A 20135-nucleotide genomic window follows, 5' to 3' on the forward strand; every position below is an offset into this window, starting at 1 on the left:
GGCCAGGTTTGGTTCTCTTAGAAATATAAATAAATTCCCTAAATTCTTTCTACAAAGGATCCGATTTACTTCTACATTAATTCCCACTAGTCTACGATACTTACAGTCGCTTGTCAAAGGAAAATACATGCACGCAAGCCTGCGTAAGGTAATTTTTAAGTTGTTTTTTTGAACATAAATAAATTATTTTTTAAAAATCGAAAGAGTGCTAATTACTTAAAGGAAGGTTCAAATTTCGTGTGACAATGATTGCTAAAATTCTACGATAATTAGTATTCCTGCTAAGAGACTTTTTTTAAAAATCATAGAACGATAGGAACCGTTACCTTTGGTTTCATCGCTTTAATATTTACACACATTTTTTCATCTCCTGTACATGTTGACAGAGTTTTATATGCTAGAAGAAATAAACTTCATGCAGTAGCGAATAGGAGCGCGATAACTTGCAACTTTTACAACATGCACAAATGAGCTTTTCTGAACTTCAAGTCATTCCCACTATTCTTGTTGGCTTCCTATCCTCCTGTGTGACTTATAAATAGCATTAAGTTACAAAATCGAACCTTTACCCTTTTAGACGTTTTTCTTAACACATGGCCTTTTACTTAAATGAAGCAAAATACAGAATACGAAGACATGCTAGGAATTATTCTCCGTGGAAACTAACTTTATGGAAATGATTTTTACAGAAAGAGCGAGCAGAATTCATAAATAACTAAACTTTCAGGATTTGTTGGAACACGAAAAAAAGACAGCTCTGGATTCCTCTTGTGACAGTTGTTACAATAAAAGGCTGCACAATAAGCCATTGTTTTTGTTTTTCTACATCCGTCTTAATATAGTTATCGACTTAGCGTACATCCATCACCACAGATCATATGGAACGATGTTACGTCACAGATTACATCATGTAGAAGTAGTGACTTTAAAAATACGATTTTTCTTATACATGTTTAAGACGGGAAAGGCATTTAATAAAATACAAAATCACGTACAAGTGATCATCATTGATTAATAGATACATAAACTAAATTTTTAATGAGAAAATTAGGATTTAGCATCGATGGTGGTGCCGACTGGTAGCTGGTTAATTCATGCACGAACAAATGAATTCCGAAATTAACCTTATTCGGATTTTTGCACCAGTGCGGGAGGCCTGATAAACCTATATGCCATATCCTGTAAGATTAACAAGGACGAAATAAGTCAGCCTAATGTAACGTAACATGTCATAGACATACTACAACAAGATGTTACAGCTGCGGGTTAAAAATGGTTGACAGTATGCGGCACTGGAAGGTCGTTTCCTCGCGACCACCGACGGCAGCACCGTCGGGGAAAAAACAGAAGACGAACGCTATGTGCAAGAACTCGCAGATTGCTCGAAACGACAAAACACTATCGTGTGCCGTACCATTCGCTTTCCGATACTTTCTAACTGCGTTCAGGCGATTTGCGCCTATAATAAATTATACGTGCAAATTGACTAAACGTAGTTAGAAGTGGCGGAAATTAATTATATGCAATGCTTTCGTTTAATTACAAACTTTTCGCATTAAAATTGATTTCTATCACAAAAATAAAAGTAAAAGAAAATTATATGGAAAATGTTCTATTTCCAAAACTTCCTGAAATTGCACTCTTACTTTAAGCGGAAATATATAATTTCCTCTAAAGGCATTTTTAAAAACATTCTTCATCATACGAAAATGACCGTCTTAAAATAGGTTAATTTTTTCCCTTGGGTGGAGAAATGGAATGAAATAAGTATACAAGAATTCAGAACGATTTATGTCATGCTAATCCATATTTGCAAAAATATATTTTTCCTGATTGATCCTTCGGCTATACAGGATTGTATTGCAAGATTTTACACCGATCAATAAAAAATATTTTGTTTGCCACATATTAAAACGGAAAAAATGACTGCATACAGCAACTACGCTCCATTCAATAATAAAAATTTCAATACTGTCAGGGATCAGTTCACATACCTTATGGCACTGATTAGAAATAGGTTAGTCTGCACAAAAAAAAAAAAAAAAAAAAAATTACCAAGAGAATGCTCGGAAGTTTTCTCAAAAATCAAATAAATAAAAAGTACTAGGTTGAATGCTACGAAAAAGTTCAGCCTTTAACACAAATTTACTGTCATGACACTGAGCATTAAGTTGAAGTGAAATTTCATACCTTATTGTAGCAAGTGCAGCAACACCTACTATATATATATGCTTTTTACACTGAAAGAAAAGTATGAAAATTAATTGTTGTTCCTTGAAGACTTTTTTCAGCATTTAAAGCAATTGAAAGAATGAAAACCCCTAATATTGAAAATTAATATTTCTACTTTAAAAATACACAGAAAATATTAACAAAAATAAAATCTACTTATATACATGGGCGTCCGGAAGGGGGGGGGGCGTGCCCTCCTCTGGAAATGAAAGTCAACCAAAAAGTTATGTGTTTCACACATATAATTTCATTTTAGCCACAATAATGTTAATTATTGCATGAACACCAAAAATTCAAATTTAAGTAATGTTTTTTTTAGGGAACAAAACTATTTTGGGGGAAAATGTGCCTTGTTTGCCCCCCTGGGAAAAATCCTGCGGACGTCCATGCACACACACACACACACACACACACACACACACACATACACACACACACACATATATATATATATATATATATATATATAAATAATCTCTACGATATCTTACATAAAACAGCTTATTTAAAAACCAAATACTCCTCATTTGCTAAATAGCTGAACATGAATGAAGAAATGTTGATTTATTTCCCTCTCCACGATGAACTTTGTGCCAGCTGATACGAGACTTAAACAGAGAAGTGCCATATTTATTACACTTCCCACGTCCAAGTCCCATACCGGACTTTGCATTTGTATCTGTTCTATTGTGATGTGTGCATAAAACATGCGCACAGGTGGATAATTGCTGGAAATTAAATAAATGCTCTACAGTGTTGTACAATGGGATTAATTTTCTTGCATTTTCATGTTCAAATACTATTAAAAAAATATGTACTGGTAACTGCATAATGGGTGACACAGTTTCCCTGGTGACACTAACATTTCAGTAGCCAACATGCTAGAGTGCTCACCCCATAAATGAGAGTACACTTTGCAAAGTCGACCGAAGCTATGGCAAACAAAAATAATGTACTTAATGTAATCACTTTAAGAAATGCTTGACTTCATTATCAACTTTGGCTGCTTTATCCTAAGGACATACGAGCACCATTACAAAAATGAAAAATTCATATTGGACCTTGCTACTCCATACCTCCTTTCTGTAGTTATTACGCATAGTTTTTATAACATGAGCAACTAGTATTTAATGAAGTACAGCATAAACAGTGTGCAGCAGAGACTACTTACTTTCATACATCTCACTGGACTTGATTAATCTGTTATATCAGTAACTACTGTACTGTGTGTATCATGATACATGCACGTTACTGAACACATAAATGTTCATCTTGAAATAGATAAATTGTGGAAATGATCACACTCTGACGTGTTGTTTTTTTCCACAGAAAGGTTTCTCCGAACTGCAAAGTTATTCCCACAGTTGTTTGCAGTACTGAAAGCCATGGCCGTAGGCAAGAAAAATTTTCGGGGGGGGTTCATTCATAATTGTTCCCATGGGCGTCGCAGGAAATTTTAATAATAGAAATAATAACAATAACACTAGTCAACAAATTTAAACTTTTTTTCTGCAACACGGGAAAAAAAGGGTCAGTTTAACTAAATCGAACCTCCTGAACACGAAAATGATAGTAAAAATGTCGTAACACGTAACGTTTTTGTGTTACACTGGTAAAGAGGATTGTAGTGAAGGCGACGAAAATATAATACGTGACTTGTATTTTTAACTAGGTTACGAATGCAGTTATTACACTTGTATGAGTAAATATCATCAATAAGATGTAAAAAAGATCAAGGTACAAACACGCACACATATGTGTATGTGTATATATGTAATGTATGTGTATATATGTAATATACACAATATACAGCTATCACAATGGATGCACTTACCCTTATTTCCTCCTCTTGTAATGTTTATCACTATCTCTAACTAGGAACCAGCAGTAATCGCCCATCATGTGAGGATCCCATCTACCTCGTAATCTCTGCTCCATTGTGCGAATGTCTTGATGGAATCGTTCCCCTTGTTCATCACTGACGGCTCCTAAGTTCTTTGGGAAAAAATCCAGGTGGGAGTGGAGAAAGTGGATTTTGAGCGACATTCGACATCCAAGCTTTGCATAAGAATCAAGGAGTTCCAGAACTAATTGAGTATAGTTTGGTGCTTTAGTATTGCCCAGAAATCCATTCACCACTGCACTAAAAGCCTTCCAGGCAGCTAGTTCTTTGACACTTAACTTCCTATTAAAGTTGTGATCTCTCAACAGTTTCCGAATTTGGGGGCCAACGAATATTCCCTCTTTCACTTTAGCATCACTTAGTTTTGGGAAGAAGCTCCTGAGGTATGCAAAACCATCTCCATCTTTGTCCATGGTCTTTACAAAATTCTTCATGAGGCCTAATTTGATATGCAAAGGAGGAAGCAATATGTTGTTAGAATTAACTAATGGAGCATACTTCACATTTTGTTGTCCTGGTATATAGGTTTCTCTCGGAGGCCAGTTTTTCACAGTGTAGTGCGATTCTGTAGCCCTACTGTCCCACAAGCAAAGGAAACAACAATACTTTGTAAACCCACCTTGGAGTCCCATTAATATGGCAATGACCTTTAAATCGCCACAAATCTGCCAGCAGTACTTATTATATTGAATCGTGTTTAACAAGACAGACATACTGTCATATGTTTCCTTCATCTCAAAAGAATGTGCGACTGGTATGGATGGTTTTTGGTTGCCATTGCGTAACAATACTGCTTTCAGGCTACTTTTGGACGAGTCTATAAACAGTCTCCATTCCTCAGGAATGTGCTCCAACCCAAGCTTATCCATTAAACCGTCTAAATTTGTACATACACAGAGGGAATTTTTTATTTCAAAGTAGCCTGAAAACTGTTCATGTCTCTTTCTGAAATGGGCAATTCTAGTTCCGGAAGCCAGCAGATTCCACTGTTGAAGTCGAGATCCAAGCACCTCAGCCTGCTGCTTAGTTAGATACATATCTCTAACAAAGTCATTCAGTCTGGACTGGTCGACAAGGAGTGGTTCCATCTCTGGTTGTGGGAAATAGCTTGGATCATTGGAAGTGGATGGGATGGGTGGCTCTTCTTCTCCTGCAAAAGATTCCTCTAAATGTGAGGGTGGGCTAGGGATTGGGAGTTCAGGTCCATGTGGTATGGGTCTCATAGCGGAAGGAATATTGGGGTACACAATACTGGATTTTGTTCGTTTAGAATGTCCCGCAATGCTTGTTAGGCAGAAGTAACAGTCCTCAGCATGGGTACTCGGTTCACGCCAAACCATTGGCACCGCAAATGCCATAGCATGGGTTTCGTCTCCACGAAACCACCTCACAAGAGTTGAATAACAAGTCACACAGCACAAAAGAAAAAAAAAAGTTTCAACGTTTCTGTCAACATTCGGCGTTGAATTTTTAAAGTGTACTGCCCGCACACATAGCAGAAATTGTTTGGTAAATTTACACAACCACGTCGGTTTTTCTTCATTGCAATATCACCCAAGTAACTTAAACACAATTTCTCTACCTCAAAGCACGTAATACTGAACTCATTAAATCACACTCCCTTCAGTCTGTAGAGCATTCTCCCTTATCTTATCAGTAACTCATTCTGGGGGAGGGAGAAGCAGCCTTTTTGAACGTCAACAATGGAAACATAGCCAGAAAAAGAAACAAATCTTTTTATAAGTGTGTTTGTTTATACATTGTTGCAAAATTTATTTTCATTGTTGCCCAAAATCATATAAATTGGAATCCAAATGTAAATAATGTATCCACGTTATGCCGGATATGACGTCACGTGTATCTCTGAAATGTTACGTGATACAAAAATTTCAGTTGCAGATCTGAAATCAGCACATCCGAATTAGTTAAGAACACATGTTACCTTTGATGTTGCAAAATGGTTGTTGACTAGTGTAATTATACAATAATAATTAAAATTTCATAATAATAAAACAATAATAATTTTATTCCAAAATAATAATAATAATAATAATTATTATTATTATATCCTTAAGGGGGCTTACTCAATTCAGCAGATGAGTGAATATCGAGCACAAGTTTTTTTTTTGTTTCAATTATTATACTTTGTTATCAAATTTTAAGACACCTTCAAGAAAAAGCTCTAAAATTTAGAAATTTTAGTCATAACGTTTTTGTTGTTTGACCTTATAACTTAATTTTTGGAATTTTGAAAAGTGTGGAACCAGTTACTCTCTTTAAAAACTTAGTCTGGTGCATGGATTGTTACGGCAATCGCGACCGTAATGCGCTACGAAACTGGAGATCCTAGGTTTGAACTCCTATCAAGGGGGATTTTCAACTTTATCGGACAGGGAATTTAAAAGTTGGAAATTGAATTTTGGGACAATCATAAGGGAATTTTCAGTGTATATTCCTTGTGACGCATGAACTAAACTGGAAACAGGACAGTAGAAATGAATATGGAGGGGGTCACGGGTGGGCTGCGATTCCGAGAATAAATCCTGTTTCACTCAACTTTCAGAATTCCAAATATATGAAAATTCTAGCTCGATCGTTTCAACATTGTCTGCTTGTACTTTTGTGATGCTTCGAAAAAAAAAATTGAAAATAGTTACAGATTTTGGTTTCTGAACTTCCATTTATTCAACATGTCAGATGTTTCGGGGGGGGGTTCAACCCTTTTCATTCTCTTGTATAGCTTCTAAAAAAACATCACACAATGGGAACCATGATTTTCAGTAATTATTCTCAAAATAACAAAAAAATGTTGCACTAGCAGTTATTTTCACCAATTTTTTTTCTATTATTAAGTACACATGCTATTATATTTCACACATTGTCAATTTTTGCAAGTTAAATCAATCTACTTACCATAGAGCTTAACACAAATTAAAAATGCTGATAATTGATCACTTTTTAGAGAGCAGTGATATCACATGGTATAGATGATTATTTTTTGAGACATAGAACCTAACAAGCAATGCAAAACAAAATCTTACAAGAGAACGTGAATGTTTTATAAAATAATTCCCACATTGTGAGGAATCATGAGTTTAGGTGAAAATAGCACAAAAACGAGGTTGACCACTTGGTGAAACTAGTAACTGAAAATATGCTGCTTTCAATACAAAGTTGCCTTTATCTGAAATGATCCTTAAGCATTAGCTACATACAAATAAAAAAAATGCTGCGACTATTTTCACCAGGTGGTGAGAATAGCATGTAAGGGCTATTTTCACTAGCAAAATAATTACCGGAATCATAACATAAGTAGGTTAGGATCATTAGGTTTAATTATCTGATTATTTCCGCGCGTGTGTATAATTATAAAAGTAATAGAACCAAACCTGGTCCACCTAAACCACTCAAGCAAGCAAATACGAGAGGAATTAAAAAATAAGTGATTGCAGAAGCATAACATCACAGATTAAGTTATACACATGGAACTTGGCCCTTTCAGAACAGTATATAATATTATTACCATTTCATTAAAATTCCTGAGTTTTTATTTTAAACAACAAATGATACACAATTACAATCAGAAAGTTCGATTTCGATACTGAATGCAAGCCTGTACTGATGTATGAAATGAACGGAATTTGGTTCGCGTTTGGCGATACTTCTTTATCACCTTTGAAAAAAAGCTTTGATACGTATTACGCAGTGAATTCATACAATGTTAAATTACGATTTCATTAACTACATTAGGCAACACTTACCGCATCCCCAAAAAAATATTCTAATGACAAGAATCAGACGACACAATTTCAAAATTTAAGCAGACTGGTCGGCCGGATGAAGCTACTTATCCAAATGAGAAACTAAATATTGTGTAAATGAAAGAGCTGTAGAATACGTACATTGCTGGTACTATTTGTAAATATTACACGTATTCTACTCACATTCTCGCAATAAAATTTAGTAGAAGTAAAGGTTCGTGAATATGGACACGAATTTGACTTCAGCCGGTTCGCGAGGAACAGTAGAAACACAGAATACTAACTACGGTCAACCAATCTTTCATAAGACTGAAACAGCCCTGTAACACGTCCACTGAGAATGGTTATCAAATTTGATAGTGAAGTTGTATTCTGCTAGTAATTCTTAAATGAGATTTTCCAAATTTATACAAATACTTTGGTTTAAACTAAAAAAAAAGGATATCAAGAAGACTTTCATTAATATTAGTACAAATTCCTGAAGAAAATTATTTAATCTTTCTCCTAAAGATAAAATATTATAGCAAGATTTTGCAATAAAAGTTAATTCACGTCATCAGCGCCATCTACTGGTCAAACAATTTACTACCAGTTCTCCGTCTTATTTCCCACTTCCAATCTTTACCACAGACAGATCATACTGGGAATAAGTTGCTTTGAAGGAGAAAAGGAACTCGGTATAAAAGAATAAAAGGAATCAAGAGGAAAAGAGAGAAATGGAAAAGGACCAATAAAAAGGAAGAAGAGGAACGCTATTTTCAATTACGGAAACCCAAGAAGAACGAGGCTTTCCAGCACGCCTTGGCTGAAATGGGGAAAGAAAGGAAATCACTTTCTGCCTATTCCCGCGAGGTGTCGTCCCAATCGCCAGCCGCGATATTGCTTTCCTCTGCAGACGTGGCTTGACGGGTTAGGTCACGAATAGTGGCGCGATTTGATTTTTCTTCTTCTTCTTCTCTTTCGTGGTATCTGGAAGGAGTCTGTGCGTTTCAGTAGAGTAAGGCTACTTTCAATCATTCTTTAAAGCTCGCAAATGCTGTCAATTGGAAATATGCACTACTTGGAAACCGCTATTTGCCTCTTCTGTGTGCAAGAAATAACCTTGTCTCATCCCAGAGCCAGCCCTAGAGGGGGACAACTGGGGCACTCGCCCGAGGCCCCGCGCGTCAGGGAGGCCCGCACCAGATGAAAATAATTGTAGATGTACAGTTTATAACAAGTTTAAAGGACCCAAGTGCTTCCAATTAAGCAAAAAATCGGATTTTTCCTGACGTCATGGATTGTTTAGACATAGATACATAAAAATATCCAAAATTACCGAAATCATATTCTAAACAAAACACGTAATGAAATACTATTCAAATGTATCAATAAAAAATAATATGCACTATTAGTTTCAGTTTAGGATGAAATCATGAAGTGAAAATACCATTTCATATGAAACCATGTAAATTCAGGGAAAGAAGCAGAAAATAATTGTGATAGAGAATGTTATTTGAAACGTTTCAATATTGTTACTTTGATAGGTAGATTAATAGTGATATTGAACACACCACGTTTTACAATTATATAATAATAAACGTCGCGCCCTGGCAGATTGGAAATGTAAAGGAAAAACTGATTTAGAAACTTCTATTAATTCCTGGCTTTAATCTTCAACACGTCCTTCTTATTGTTCTTCTGTAACAATATGAAATGTGTCAATTAATTGGTTATTAATTGTAATAATGTTTATATTGTCCTTACATAGGAAAAAATCTCTGAAAAAATTTTAGCCAGCTCTAACTCATTCCCACTCAACGTTTTAATGGGTGCTTGTGTTTGCTCAGTGTTGATGGATGAGCACCTCTCGTTAGAGTGACAGTAGGTAGTTACAGATAAAAATCCTCAAAGAGTAACTAGTTGCTTCCAAACACTGATAACATATGTGTATGCATGGAAGTTAACTTTTCTCAAGCCCTAGACACTGCTCAAAACTTGAGTTGCCAACACTGTTATTGTAATAATCTGGAGTTGAAATTTAGTAAACATGGCATTAGGATATGCACGAGCGCCGTGCAAATAAATCCAGAGGCACAATACAAACTCATATGTGTAGTCAGGAGCTCGGAAGGAGTTATGTTTCTCTTCCTCCACTACCCTTCCTGCAAGTCCCCTTGGCCCCCATACCCTCCTCATTCAACCTATACTTACCCTGCAGGACACAATAGGCTCGACCATATCAGAGCAAATATCCAGGGCATTTCCTGAACAAGACAAACAAGCGGAAACGATCCAGAGCGGGATTGAGGAGAAAGAGAGGGGGTAGGAGAGGGAAAGGGGAGGGAAAGAAGGTTGAACAGATAGGAGAGAAGAGAAGAAGGGTAGATGCAGCAGGTAAGAGAAAATTGTTATGATTACGGTTATTGCAGAGCGTGCAATTGCCGTGTTGCTAATGAATGGACAGTAACTCCATCTGGCGTTATTTTCGTAGGCAATTCGTTCAGGTAACACTCTCCCTCCAGTAATTATCTTACGTGGGGAAGACGAAAAGTTGGGATGCCTTAGGACTACGAGAACATTATGTAGAATAAAAAGTAGTGCACTGGCTCGCGGAAGCACCTTGAACCGTTGTGCTACGGTGATGTGTAGGCCACAAGGGGGCCCTTAATAGGAAAGATAAAATTATTAATGATCTGTACTTATAACTTTCTAAAGGCATTTTCGACGCTAGAGCATGCATGGGGAAGAATGTTACTAGGTTTTATGTTTCTCGGGTACTAGTCGTGCTGCTTCGTTAATTTTCTATGCAAATGAAACGGCAGGATGCCCATGGACGCATAAGGGAAACTGTAAGTGGAAGTATACTTGGTTAAATTCTAGCATAGAATCTTAATGACTCTCACAAGTATTTTAATCTATAATATTTGTTGCAACATTCGGCTTTTTTAAAATTTTAACTGGTATCAAGTTCGGATTGAGTGACTAATGAATCACTCTGTATGTTCTCGCTCAAATAAGTTTTTATTAGTTTTTGTCACATATAAATGGCCCCGTCAAATAATTTGTCAGGTGCAAGATGCTGCCGTTCAAAGAGCCTTGTTTTTATTAGATAACGGCAAAAAGTTTTTTGGCCACAGTATCACACACACATACATACATACATATATATTACCTACAAGCCGTACCACCTCTTGGAATATTCTGTTTGATTACAATTAACGCCACCTCTCGGAAATGTTCTGTTTTGTAAACAAAGAGCAAACCTCGGACCGCGCAAGGAGTAAAGCACTCGGTGTTTACAAAATGCAATCAATGACGGCTTGTACCCACACATTCGCACACATTATTAGCATTTTACCAACTAGGACGACGTTTACAAACAATGAAGTCAGTGGCGGCTTGTAATCACACATTCGCGATTATCTCGAAAACAGCTCGTTTGCAGACCCATGTTTACTGAGACTTTTTTGCTTCTATTATCGTGTACTTTCACCTGTGTCAGTTTGCGCTATTACTTATGGGACACCCTGTATATATACACTCCTCACAAAATGTTTGGAATATTGTTATATTAAGCAAAGTATGTAATAGGGACGGTGGCGAAAACACGAGAACGGCAGCAGACAGATACATACCATGTGTAGTTGCATTCCAGGGCAACAGACGTCGCTGCCTGCAATTTCTTTCTTCTGGTCGTGCACCCATGCCATGCCATTGACTTAGTCGGTAAAGAGAGGTGTCTACGGAGCAGTGAAAGAGTCTAATGACGAACGATCTTTCACAATGTCCATTTGATCGAACCAGGATAGTGGCATAGCTGCAAGGAGGTCGGTCGTACACAGGCGGAGGTAGCGCGCCTTTTTGGGGTTATGCAAGGGGCAGTCTTCAAAATGTGGAAAGGGTCCAGTGAGACCAACGGCGTGTGTTACCGATGGAGGAGTGGCCGCCCAAGAGTGACAACACCACGGCAGGAACAGTATATCCACATAACGGCACGTGGGCGACATACGGCGACTGCTCGTGAAGTAAGAGTGAGCTCGTGCGGGCATCTGGCGTCCATGTCTCGAGCCAGGCAGTTCGTAACAGTGTTGCCACATGAAGGGAAATTTCCCTTTTGAAGGGAAATTCGGACCGAAATTTAAGCCAAGAGGGAAAAGGGAATTTCTATGAAAAATACCACAATTGCAGGGAAATTTTAAGACATCTGACTACATTTTTACAGTATATGATACGTTCCAGTTTCATATTCACAATTTTTCTGTTCTTCTTTCTGCTCCCTTGAAAATAGCCTGTATCTATTTATATTTCTGTTAAGTACATCGCTTTTCTGCACCTTCGGATAATAGTGACGATGAGGATTAACGATTAAATGGATTCCTGAACAGGATCCAAACCTGGGACTGTGGGACATCTGGTCAGGAAGCGATGAAAGTGACATGTATGTGAAAAAATTAACATTTTTTATTTACACGGACATGGACCAACGGAAATACTACTACTACTGCTTCCACCACCACTAATAATAATGATAGTAATTACAGCTACTGCTACTACCACTACTAATACTTATTATTATTGTATGATTTGCTTAGGTGAAGGAAAAAATTGGTCCAAAAAGGGAAATTTTGCCCCTTGGAAAGGGAAATTGTGAACTCATATTGTGGCAACACTGGTTCGTAATCGACTGCATAGTGTTCACTTATAGTCCTACAGGTCTGTGCGATGTGTGTCCCTACGGAATCGCCATCGGGGGGGGGGGGGGCGAAGATGGAACCTCCAGCATCTCAGATGGGGTTTGCAAGAATGGCGTCATGTGATGTTTACCGACAAAACACGGATAGCACTGCACCCTGATACATGACACACACGGGTTTGGAGACGAAAACAACTTGGCGGGAAGTACCAGCATGTGCAAGAAGTCCATGCATTTGGCGGTTGTGGAGTCATGTTTTGGGCAGGCATCATGTACGGTCGTCGGGCAACGCTCATTTCTATACGAGAGAGGTTAACGGCCCGAAGGTATGTGGCGGACGTCCTTCGGCCCTTCGTGCAACCGTTTCGTGCCCAATATAGTAATGGATTTGTATTGGTGGACGATAATGTACGCCCACATCGCAGAGCCTGCGGCAGGCCGATATTCACCGTATGGACTGGCCCCCTATGTCACCAGATATAAACTGCATCGAACATGTGTGGAAGATGTTGAAAACTGCCATTTGTCGTCAACCACAGCTTACAGAAAGACTGAAGGACCTCATTCACATTGCCCAGATAGAATGGGACCTTCTTTCCCAGGATGCCATTGATGCACTCATAGCAGGGATGCCTCAACGTGTCAGGGTACTTCACAACGCACGTGGAGATCATACACGTTACTAAGTCACTGTGAACCAGTGAGTTGGAACACACTTTTGAACAGAAACATTATCAGTCGTTTCCACCTGGACACAGGTACACTTGTTTGTTTGCATTATTTGTGCTGCTTTGGGTTTGCTAGTGGATGCCCGCACCTGTTTTCAGTTTCCATCACTGTATGTACTCAGACTGAATTATTGTGTGGTAGAATAAAGGTTGTACGTCCGTATTTCCTCATCATTTTCATGATATTCCAAACTTTTTGTGAGGAGTTTATATATATATATACACACACATACACAGGGTGATTCAGTAAAGCGTGCAAATAGGGTATAGGTATTGCACTACTGAACAGTTGGAGATGGGGGACCTAGGATTGAGCCAACGTGTCGAGATACGGAACACCGCCTTACTTCAGTTTGGATGTCAGCAAACATCTCGATGCTACCTTTTCCGCTCTCTGAATTTTATGGGAGCCCCTATTCCCTGGCCTGCGAGGCCACCTGACCTAAATCCATTCATTTTCTTTTTCGTCTGGGGATATTTCATAGTTATTTATGAGACCTTAGTGCACACGAGCATGAAATTAGTTGCTAGGGTTGTAGCCACCTGTGATGTGATTTGCAAAGCTCCAGAATCTCTTGTCATGCTTGCATTCGGTTGATCGCGTCATTTTGAGTAGCTGCTGCGAGATACCTGATAATATGTTGTTAACACCAGTTTGTCAATGTTATAACGTTAGTTTCCAAATGTGCAAGCGTTTACATACGTGTAACTCAATGCAAATAAATATCGCTAGTTTTTGTACGTTAGCACTGTCACTACCTTGAGACCTTGAGACTGAAATTCGATATCATGTTTTAACGAAAGTTTAACATTAATAAAAGAAGAAACACTTCTATTCTGTATTTTAGAGACAAGTAAACGGAAGCAAGTAAAAATATCAAAACGGAATATTTAGGCAAGATTGTGCCAAATATGCAGTGAAAGTCAAGACAGGAACTATAAAATGCCTTATTAGACTTTACACATCATGAATAGAATTTAAAGCATTACTGCAGATGGATAAAAAAGGCAGGTACACAAAAATATACGAACCTTAATAATTGCGGAATGGCGTGGTTGTGAAGTTTCGTGTACATATGATAGAAAAGGTGCGTCACTTCAGTCTAAAAGGATAGCACGGAAGTTACTAGCGCCGCCAAGCGGTTAGTTTGAATAAGTCAGTAGTAGCACAAAGAGTAAATAATTCTAATTAATGTACATTTAATGTTCTCTGACTTACATGACAGTTTGAATACTCAGTTTAGTGAAGAATTGGTGTTTTCCATTTTAATTTCCCCCCATGTACGTAAAAAATGAGGTAATTTCCTCAACCAATGATCGTTCAGTTTATTTAATTGACTCGCTCTCGTGCACCCGCCATGGAGCCTTCAGGTTTTGAGAGACGTTTTAGCATACGGAATTTGTAATTTTCAAGAAGTTTTGTTTACAAAATTACAGTTCCAAGCGTGTTGTTATGAAAGCGGAAAACTTCGTATATTCCTCGCAACTGCTGAAGAAGTAATTTGCATAACCCTAGGGTGTGCTGGCGTTTGCGTAAACAATATGTTAACATCGTGCACGGGATTACAAACTCCTACTTTCTTGCAGCTTTATGCAAAAGTAAGAACTATTGAGTTTTACCCTCTTGAGAGAGGCAAGAATATTGTTCGGCAGCAAGTTTAGATAAGGGTAAGAAAATATTTATATTCAACCAAGAGTTGAAATTACTTTACTTTGATATTCTGGCCCAGTACACACAGCTTCGAAAACTTTACGGGGATTGTCATTCAAATGAGGCTTCGAATATGTCAAGGGATTTTGTTTCGTGTTTGCTTGAAAGTGTGAAGTTCTATGGTTCACATTCATGGTTGAAATTATGGTCAAAGCACATCAAATGTTTTATGTGGATTGAGGAGATGCCACAGCTTTGTGTTAGTCGAATTTCTAACACCGCCAAACATCAGTGTGTTCCATAAGTCTGGGACCATAACAATTATGCTTATCTATTTTTATTATCAATATTGGTGTGAACCGTTTATTAGTCTCGGTGGTGCAGATCTCACTGCTCTCAATATTTTATATATATATATATATACCTGAAAGTCCATTTTGTAAGAGGAACATTCAAAGCATTGTCAATTTGAAACATCGTATCGTGGAGTTGCGTCAGCGAATTATGCTGAATTTGAAAAGAGTCCTGACGTATAGCGGAAGTGTCATTTGTAACTGGGTATGCAACAAAACGGAAATAATTTTGAATGGCTACATAATTATGGAACACCCTGTGTAATTATTCAATATTGTGATACTATAATAATTAACCTTCTCGTTAAATGCATTAATGTCAATTTGAAGAGAACTCACTCTTAAAAACTCCGTAGCTCCATGGTCAGGATAAATTACGGAGAATGGACTAATATTAGAAAATTGCACTACATTGCCACAACTCACACAATTGAAAAATTACGTTCGAATTTTGGCGAGTGATTTGTTTTTCGAAGTACTGAAATTATTATATTCAAGTAAACACTAAATTTCAAATTATCGCTACAAAAAGGAAGGAACAGTACAATACGTGAACGACAAGCTTGTCAATGGTTATAAAGTATCCACTTTATTCTCAGATAATCAAATCACAGTAAACGCGTTATACGAGATTCTTAAATTTTGCTTCAGTTTTTTAAGTTTTATTTATTCGCAATCGGTGATAAGGATGTGAAATCCACGAACAAGACAGAATATACCCCCACGGAAGACTGATATTAATCTAGTCGCCAGAACACCGTTGGCCAGCAAGAATACAGTTTCCATGGAAGAGAAGGATCCGAGTTCCTTTCGAAAAGGTATTAATTACCTTCACACCTTAGTTTAAAATGGGATCCGAACCACTGTGCCTTGTTACTCCAACGAGAATCAAACTAGGATATTGTTCTAAGGCCATAACGTTGACTCCCAGGACCGGAACCTTTTATCGCACAATTTAATTCGGTCCAAGCTGCGGATTGTTCTTTATGGTCCAGCCAGAAACCATATTTACGCTTTCTGATTTTCTCTCCGGGACCGGAATTGAATTTATTTACAATTCCTGGACATTTAACAACCTTGTTTAAAATATACATAATGCAGTGTTCATAGTTGAGTTCATGTTTATCGAAGTATATTATTTAAAATATATATCGTAAATGTTCAGTAGGTCAACATTTTTATTAACATTGTTATTATAGTCAATAATTAGAACAAAGTCTAGCGTGAATAAAATGTTATGCATTATTTATTTGCTATTAAAATGATGTTCTTTTATAGGGCTCTAGAGAATAATTATTAGAGAACTGTATTTTCGTTTCTCTTCGAGCATTAAATACAAACAAGTATTCACCCACAGATCTAGGTATGCTTTGGGTTTCGTTGAAAACTATCTGCAAATCTGCACATTTTGGTCGAGTAAAGGTGGAATGTATATAGGTGTATCTGTCAGTTGCTTTTGTGGTCGAGAATTTTCGTCTGACGTTGATTGGAGGCATTCATAAATGCGAAGAAAACAACGCAAATGCGGTAAATTAATTGCATTATCCTATTAAAACTGTAATCGTTATCTTGTATTAAGTAAGTGAATATCCATATAAACTCACCAATATGAAATCCAACTGGGCGAAAGAAATGTTAACAAAATGACGAGCGGAAGCGGGACAACCAGCGCCTCTAGCGGAAGGGTTTAAATTAACGGCCGATCCCGTGCAGGATTTGTTGTTTTTTCTGCTAGTTTTTATTTCTCCTGCTCAGATCTTTTTTTAAATATACGTCAACGGGCCTTCGTCCTACCCTTCCCCAGCAAATCTACAATTATTCCATTGAGGAGTCCATAGGGATACGAAACCGAAGATGGAAAGTTAATGACAAGATTGATGGGAAACAAATTGACAAGGAAAAAAAAACTTTCTTTTTCACTTGCCAAAGACACGGCTAGATGGCAGTATTCATAGAATTGCGTAACAAAAAACTGTGAGAGCAGTCAAATAAACAAGCCTGAATAAATACATGGAAAGTAAATCCATCAATATTGTTTTTATAAATCTTAAATGCATTAATATATACAAGAGTCTCAGATGAAATAGGTAAGTATAACGAACCTAACTGGCTAAGTTAAAAATTTTAGATAGGGTGATATACGGTACGCGTCAATAATCGTACTCCATAGGTGGGAGAGAATTAAATATTTCTCAAGTATAATTCTGAATAAGTGTCTTATTATAGCCTAACGGCAAATTCACTAAAAAGAGGGGAACAGTTTCATAGATCGGAGACACATTAAAATCGGATATTTTGTGTTTCGCATGGTTCGTCCTTAACAATTGTGTATTGCAGAACATAGTTCAAGGTGCCATTATGCTTTTTACACGAAAAAAAAACAACGCAATTTTTCACATAGAGAGTAATTTCTTTGACTCCTTTTTTCGCTTCCATAACACAGAATATGGCAGGCAAATCTTGACTACCGTAGTGGGCATGCAGTGTTTCCATTCACGGATAGCCCCACGAACCATTTCAGATAAGGTTAGGTTAGGTTTGGTCACGTTAGAGAAGCATAGTAAAAAAAAAGGTTGAGTTGAAACACTGACGGGCTTACGTCATCAAACGTACGCAACATCCGGTTGTCGTAGGGCAAGCAAATGAAAGCAATGGCAATTGTGCGTCGGTGAGATATTTCTGTTGAAAAATACATGATTTCCCGGTCAAATATATTCCACGATGAAAGAAAATGCCTCGACGAACGTTGTAAACCTTGGAGAAACTAATTTCCGTAAGTAGTTTCTTGTTTAAATTGAAGAAATGTGTCTCCGATGTATTAAACTGTTACCAAAAAGAGTAGTTCTTACTTCCATTTTGCTTGAATGGCTAATTTAACTATGTACACAGTTCATAATCAGCTTAGATATAATACTGAGATTTTGTTTGCTTAGAGCGGATTATTTTTGCACCTCTGTGGAAAAACTCGAATGTAGATCTTTTTTGGGGGGGAAACTTACAAACTGGAAATTCATAATTGCAAAGTAAAGACATTCACTTGTTTACTGCATTATTTTATTTAATTTTCTAGATTTTATCTAATCTTTATGCGAAGGTTATTTTCTCAGCTTTATGTCGCTGATTTAAAGAAGCCAGATTGAGTGCAACGATAAGCACGATTTGGATACAGTCGATGAGAGATCTTACAAAACATTCGAACCCGTGACCTCTGGTTTCGCAATCCTCTCTGTATACGATAAAAATACATCTGCGTTGTACAGCAAGTTCATAATAAAGAATAACAAGAAAGAAAAGTCCATACCAGTGATATCAACATGCAAAAATTGTCTACGAAAAATGTGCCTGAGAAGCCTATACGTCAAGAAACAATTTTAAGTGTATTTCGAACAAAGGTGCATCTAAATTGTGTGTTTTTCGCAGAATTCACTTACATCATATCAAGTCAAGTAGTGTTGGTGATATTTGCTGTTGATATTTGAACAGCTGGAAATCTTACAATAATGAAGGGTCAAGTAGAGCGTCTTCAGAATGCTTCACAGGTGGAACACTTCGCTAGGTAACAAAATCCTTCGGCTCACTTCCCGTTTAAAGCTACTGACTGGACGCGTAGTTCAAAGGTGAATCGGGCGACATTCGGCAACTATGTGCACTTGCTCCACGTGCATCCGTAGCAACGAGGTGGAAAACGCGGGAACCAGTTACCAAGAAAAACAATTCTGTGAATTCTTTTTCCATTCGCAATAATGTGCAATGGTGAGATACGGTTTCATGAGCATCATTTTGAAATGCACTGTCACTGGGCTGACTACCATTGTAAGGCGTTGGTCTATCGTATCGTACCCAAGGTATTGGGTAGAAGTGACAAGTCTTCTGTCATTCTTAGCATAGCAGGAAACAGAGAAGGGAATGCTGAATAAGTAATTAGGCAAACGTTAGGTTATTGACTTGAGAGACGGGTATGGAATGAGCATTGGAATCGTGAGGGAGCGAGGGCAGTTGGCGAGTATACGAGACAGAGTAAAGAGCAGGAATTGTGTGAGAGAAAGAAAGTGGTGGACGATTATTGAACAGGGGTGCATAAGGAGAGTGAATACTGACAGGAAGGTCAGACAATTGAGAGGACAATCTATGGAAATAACTTTCATCTATTTTAAGGCAAGTAAAATCCTTTTCTCGACAAATCCATATCGGTTCAGTCATGGAGAGTACAAAATCCAATTATTGTACATGTAAGTTCTTATGCCCTAGCTTTGAATGTATCCTCTCGCATATATCGCATTTAGGCCAAGCGAGTAATTACGATCTGGAAGATGAATGATGAATGAATACACCACCCAATAGACGGCTCAGGGTCTCTGGTTCGATCCCAACGCAGTAACAACTTTGCGTTACGTGGTGGAGCTGCGGGGCATCTATCCCCGTACCTCTCGTTGGTCTATTCTGAACAATAACTGAAAACGAGTGCCTAATTTACATTAATATCTTCTTAATTTAATTATTTAATGTTAGCTGGCTTATATTACAGTATGAAGTCCAGTTTAGTCGGGAATTTCATTTCTCTTACGTGTTTTCTCCACGCTCCACGATGATGTAATTTCGTCAACCAATGATCATTTACTGCCTCTAATTGACTCACCCTCATGCACTAGTCTCGCATCTGTAGGAATCTCTTACACGGAATGGTGACCCCATTGTTTATGATAAAGGTAGCAAAATAATGTTAAAAATAATCCTTAGGGAAGAAAAACATTTAACAAGAGACTTGATAAAACTAGCAAACAAACATCTGAACGCTGTATTGATTTCCAATAAAGAAAATCTGCCTTAAAAAA

This window comes from Lepisma saccharinum, chromosome 29 (assembly GCF_977018435.1).
Source record: "Lepisma saccharinum chromosome 29, izLepSacc3.1, whole genome shotgun sequence".
Taxonomy (NCBI): domain Eukaryota; kingdom Metazoa; phylum Arthropoda; class Insecta; order Zygentoma; family Lepismatidae; genus Lepisma; species Lepisma saccharinum.